Genomic DNA, 6588 nt, shown 5'->3' on the forward strand with positions numbered 1-6588 from the left:
GAAGCAGTTAAGGATTCTTGTGAAAAGAGAAGATGGGGACCAGGAAGGATCAGACCTAGGTTTGAAACCTGTCCCAGAGACCATCTGGCCTCCCCAGCCAGAGACAGCATCCTGCAGTGCCAGTTATGGACTGTGCAAATAATGACACTGTGGTGGAGTGCAATGAAAGAAGCATCCTGTCGCTGCAGCTGATGCTCGGGCTTTTGTGTGCTTCCCAGTTATTATCTGTCACAGAAAACATTATCGTAGTAGTAAAGCCTGGGCTAGAAGTTTGGGATTGAAAAATGGGGAATATTTTTGGAATGAAGTAGCTAAGCCTATACCTCAGAAGTGTGTGTTTTAGCCTTGGAGCTGAACTAGAAAGAGTGGAATAGAGAGCTACAGTTACAGAGCTCATGTCCAGGTAGATGTTCAGTTTTATGGCTTGGACAAACAAGATGGTCGGCGACAGTATAGAGCCAGATAATGCTTGCTATTCAGTTCTAATGAGTCACAGGGCAGATCATCTGCTACAGGCAGAAAGCTAGAGCCCATATGTTGTGCTGGATTAAATCTAAGCCAATAGATATAAATATATCAGCTACTAGTGTTTCGTGGTGAGTTACATAATCTCTCTAAGCCTTCACTATAAGGCTCCATCTGTAACTATAGAAAAGGAAAATCTACCTTTCTAAGCCTCAGTAAGGACTGTTCAGCGGAACTTGACAAATGGTTGCTTTCTGAGGACTATGCACAGGCAGGTGAAGTGATTCCTGATTTAAAACAGGGCCATCTGGGAGCTGGGGTGGGATTAGGCACCGGTTGAAGCCAGTATCTGTTTGAAACACACTGAGAAAAAAGGGAAGCAAGCAACAACCTCAGTGCAGGCGGCAATTGCTTGGCATCAGCTCTTGCCTGTAAAACAATACATTGCTGCAGAGGGTCACCTGGCAGATTCTATCCTAAGGCATGCGATATGTGCTCTGGTTTTGGAGAACATAAGATGCAAATGTACGGAGACAGAGGAGGCCTGTGACAAAGAGGCTCAAAACAGCCAACCAACGGGGATTTCTGAAGACAGTGCATGAACCGTGAATAAAACACCTACTTAGAAATTCCAGACTAAGAATAAAGGACCCAGGTAGACTGACAAATAGCATATCAGAGAGAAAAAAATAAACTCTACTTCATGAACATTCAACACAATTCATTCAAGACGTACCAGTCATAGGACCAGTTGTGGAGCACATGTGAAAGACAAGTTTTACTTCTCCTAAAATTGTCAGAGCAAAAGGAAACATCTCTTCTGTGACTCAAACTGTGAAATGAAACTGAATTGACAATGTGAAAGTTTCCTTTTTTTTCTTTTTTCCAATCATGTGACCATTTGAAACTAGGAGCCATGAGATACTTTGGGCTGATGAAATACAGGCAAATGCTTTGGAAAGCAGATGGTGGTGTAGTATGAGATCCTGAATAAAAAGGAATTGAGATAAAAAACTCCATGTATGATGTCTACAACCTCCTTACATAGTCATGACTGGATCTCTTCATATTCCCTTCCTCCATGCAAACCACAAAAAAAAAAGAGAGAGAAAAGAGAAAAAAGAAGAAAAGAAAAACAGGTGAACAAATCCTTCACTTATCAATCCATAATTTGATTAATAAACTGTTCTGTCTTTCAGATTAAGAAATATATATGTATAGCATAAAGGCTTCTTCTAACCCTGTTCTAATTTAGAGGCTCAAATCTGAATTCAGTGCTCTCTACCACATTTCTATCCTATGGTTCTAGCATTTTACAAGCCCCACCCATGGTTTGCATGCATTACTCATTAATGTCTTACTTTCTACTGACAAATGGCTTCAGGTCATATCAGGCATCAAATCAATCTGAAGGTGATTCAGCTTCTCAACCAACACAATTTTACAACATTTCTGCTGGCTGCCTGGGCTTGCTGAGAGTCCTAAAGATTGTTTTCCCTCCTACATACTTAAATGTGATGTGTGTGTTACCATAACACCACCAGTATCATGAATTCAAGATTTGTTTGTTTAAGTGGAGCGTATGCTTTGCAAGCCTCTGAAGTATCTTGGAAATATAGAAGACTTCAGTTCATTCGGGCTCACAGACTGACATGGACCTTGGCTGAACTTTGAAATGAATTCTACGTTTATCACTGTTTTACTGCATCCTATTATTTTTGTTGGTCTCTTCACAAGCATGCTTTCTCTTTGATCACCCAATGCTGTGAGCCTGTACAGAATTTTACAGAGTTAATCTACAATAGTCTTAATTTTATAAAAATACTTGGTAAATTGGTGCCATGAACAAAAGGTCACACTCAAGGTTTTTGTACCTTATCTTTCCTCTCACCATTACCTCTTCTCTCTCTGTCTCTGTCTCTATCTCTGTCTTTTCCTCCCTCCCCCCATACACACACACACACACACACACACACACACACACACACACACACACACACATTCACGATCTATACAACTTCCCAAGTCAAACCATCTACCAAAATTTAAGTAAACCTATAATTTAAATTTTTATTATATCCTGAAAGTTCTGAATTTTAATACTATAAATTCACTGAATGTTGTTTGTTTTTCTTTTTTAGAGGTATTTATTTGAAAAGTCAACAATTATTGTTTACTCTCAATTCAACCAATCCTCTTCGACCAACTGTGTGTCATAGGGCCCTCTTCTCATACATGATGCCCTGAAAGGTAATCCACAGTGTGAAGAAGATGCATTGACTTCTAGATTCCCCCAAGCCCTGCAATTGGTCTGCTAAACTCAGTGATGGTCCTGGTCTAATAATAACAGATCTCACTGTTTTAAATGTTTTCCTATCCTTCCTTCTCTTGTTCTCTCTTTTCTGATTGTTTATACTCTTGCTTTCCTTCTTTCATTCTAAAATGCATATTTATCAACAATGATGTAAATCTTAATCGTTTTGTGATGGAGAAATGATAATCATATAGGTTCAGATTCTAAAAGTTCAGAAGAGAACATAAGGCTATAGGGTGAAGGGTGGGATCAGAGGAAATGGCTTGGAGATAGGATGGACTGCTTTATTTTACACCCACTTAACATGGGCAGTCAGTACTGTGGCTACTTCAGTGGTGTCAGTAACTATAGTGTCTAGTGGTCAGGCTTCATGGCCTGTCACTTTGAATCAATTATTATTAGGTCCACTAAAGTCTCTGCATTGACGTTAGCTTAGTTACCTAATGTCCTCTTTGTTCCAAAAGCATATGGCACCATTTGTGCTTGCCCTTTAGTTGGTGGCATGGTCTTACTCAGCTTTGTTAAAGAGACCCCTAAAGCTCTGTGTCAAAGAACATAAGCATAGTATTAGGAGAGTACTATGCTACACATTTCTACAGTGCTATCTGAAGGATTCCTCTTAAATAGAACTTTTATGTTCAGTCCAAAAAGTCAAATCTTATAGTACCAAAAGATTTCTGTTATGTGGTTTGCAGTATACACTGAGTTGAAAAGTAATCCCAGGGTATCACTTATAACTGTGCTCTAGAGGAATGCTGCTAAATGAGATGTAATGATGACTGCGTCTTCCGCAGTGCTGGGCCCCACGTACCCACACATTACCAATTGTGTGTTATACAGAGGGATTTTGATTGCATAGAGAATTTGAGATATTTTCTTTGCAGAAATGCTAGTGATTAGATATTTGTTAAAATCCTCAATCTTTAAGTAAACTCATAACAGAAGTAATGCATGCTGCCATGTATTCTCAGAGGTGCTACATAGGAAACTGTGGGTGAGGTGGCAGAAACAGACCAGCAAGCAAAGTAAACAACAAAATTACAGCAATTATCAATATCCATCACCCTACACTATGCGGATTATCTCATTTCAATCCCGACTCTCCTGGGGTTGGCTATTTAAGAATCAATGGAAAAAATAAAGCTTGATATAAAACAATGGCACCAATTATGTGATAGACTCCTATGCAAGTGTCTGTAATTAGGTCATTTGGCAAAAGTCCCTAAAGTATTCATTTGACATAGGCTTCAAAAGGAGATCATAATCACTTTTCTTTATAGCACTTCATATTTTTAAGTCTGCAATTTACAGTATTCTGTCCATCTGAGAGTATTTATTGATATATGGTTAGATGGAAATACCAGAAGTGCTTATTCCATGGCTACATCATTCACCTAACCAATCACCTGTGCGATGATATTTGTTGTGTCCTATAAAAGTGTCAGTACAAAGTCACTTAGACAGTGAAAACAATAATAACCACCGTGAACACTCTGTCCTAGGGGTGAGTTGAGAGGTACTTGTTTGGCTTGAGTTTAACATGAACCCTAAACTTCAATGGAGATGCTGCACACCCAAACTGCACAATTGATCAATATGAAGAATTATGAAGTTGTCCTGGCCTAGGTGCCTTGAGAGGTATTGCTTTTTCATGTAACAGTCGATGGCTCCTGAGGCACAATGAGCCTTGTAGTTCCTGAGAGATGGTTACACTCCCTCAGGCAGTGAAGCATTCAGGCAGCCTTGTGTTTTTCTGTCTGTTCCCTTAGTAGTCAAAGAAGCATGGCAGCTATTAATCTTGTGTGTCCTGTATAGTTTGACAACTTGGCTGTATCCTGGCAGCTATAACTGTATTGATCCTGAAAATTGCCATTATATTCTGTTTTCTGATAAAGGCATAAAACATATTATTGCTCCCAATAAAATCGCCACAGCTTTTCATCCTGATTTACTTCTTCAAGGCCATATCAGGTGACTTTGTTCAGGTAAGTAACTGTGGACTTACAGATCATGAAGACTGGGAAGGTAATGTGACTTTTCCCAGACTATGGGCTATATTCTTCCTTTAGTTTGAAATTTGTGACATGAAGAAATGACAATACCTTCATCTTATGGTTCTTCTGACTCTCTAGCATAATCACACTTATGTAGATAGTATAGAGAATTAAATAGCTTTTTGAAATGTATCAATGAGACTCATTAACGGACCCTTAGTTTTACTAATGACATTATGGTATCAACTTTTTAATTTTTATATTATATGTATGTATATATGTATTTGATTTGTAAACATGTGATATGAATTGGGTTTCTTAGAAAACACCTTTGTAACATTTTGAATAAATATCATGACCCTCATTTTGGTTGGTGTTTTGTGAACTGTAGAGGAAATTTAAGTTATAAAGTTACTTGCAGTCAAAAACAATACCAATAGCCTGAGTGTTTTGGCAAGCTCCCGGGGCATTCATGAGCAACAAGAACCAAAGGGTGGATCCTAACACCTGACACTGGAATTTTCATTTAAAAATCTCCAGCTTCTGAGAGAAACATTATCCACTAATGCAGGCTATCTCCCTTCAAACTCTATTTTTAATTATATAATTTATTTTCATTTATGTATGAGTACTTTTTCTTTTTTTTTTATCAGTTTATTAAGATGGAATCACTGCTAATTACACAGAAGGGAAGCTACTTGCCAAAATCAATGAGGTTCTCAAGAACTTACTAAACACATTGGAAACAAATGTTCAAAACCACAAGGAACTGTTCCTGATTCCCAGTGACAAGGCTGGGGCAAACGAATCTGCACATTTACTTCAAGTTTTTAAAGTTTGTGGGCTACACAGTGGTCCTGTGCATGCAAGAAGTCAAAGAGCTCTTCTGTTCAATCCTCTTCTGTCTTGGATTGGGAAGACACGCGCTTATCACACAACTCTAGTCGTTCCCGGGCTTTTGCACACTTCTCCAACTGCTCACAGTGCTCTCTCACTGTTGTTAGGGAGTCCACTAATTCTTCCTCCTTCTCTTCCTCTTTGGGGTCTCCGGATCCAGTGAGCATCTTTCGTTCGTCCTCTAGTCCCATGTCGGGAGGCGGTTTGTGATTCAACACCAAGAGCAACAAGGGTCGCTTTTTCTATACGTATATGTGTGCATCATGTACATGCTGTGCTTGGTGCTTACAGAGCCTAGAGAGGGTATTAAATACCCAGGACCTGGAGTTATAGATGATTGTGAGCAGGCATGTTGGTGCTGGAAACCAATCCCAGGTCTTTGGTATAACAGCAAGTTCTCTTAACTGCTGTTCCATATTGTCAGCCCTGTTACTTATGTTTTTATATTGAATTTAAAAATAATAGGTTTCCATATGTCTTGTTTGTGCATAATTTTGTTGACAGGTCCTTTTTACTAAACTTCTTCCTCTCACCTTCCTTTTCCTATCTGCCCTCAAACCTTTCCATTCCAGTAATCACTGTCTTTACCCTAACACATAGCGTATTTTCTACTGTACCCCATCCAGAATAGCTTTTCCCCTGAAAGGTTCCTGTCTCCTTTGTCATCCTTGTGTGCACTCCTGTTTGAGGGTACAAATCTGAAAATACAAAGTTAGGATCTCTGTTTGAGAGAGAGAACAAGGTGTTTGTCTTTCTGGGCCTGAGTTACTCAAGTATAAGATTTTACAGTTCCATCGTCACCCTAAAGTTTTCCACCTTTTTATTTTTGACCTTGTAATTATAAAATGACATAGAGAGGATTTTGTGGAAGTCGAGTCACTTTGAGGCTTAAAGGTTTCTTGTGTTTGGATGTTTGCT

General features: G+C 39.0%; 1 pseudogene; it reads right to left on the reverse strand.

Moving 5' to 3' along the window:
• Nucleotides 1-5603: 5603 nt before the first annotated feature.
• LOC114628136 lies at nt 5604-5902 on the reverse strand (annotated as a pseudogene).
• Nucleotides 5903-6588: the final 686 nt, after the last annotated feature.

This window comes from Grammomys surdaster, unplaced genomic scaffold (assembly GCF_004785775.1).
Source record: "Grammomys surdaster isolate TR1022 unplaced genomic scaffold, NIH_TR_1.0 264, whole genome shotgun sequence".
NCBI classification, from domain to species: domain Eukaryota; kingdom Metazoa; phylum Chordata; class Mammalia; order Rodentia; family Muridae; genus Grammomys; species Grammomys surdaster.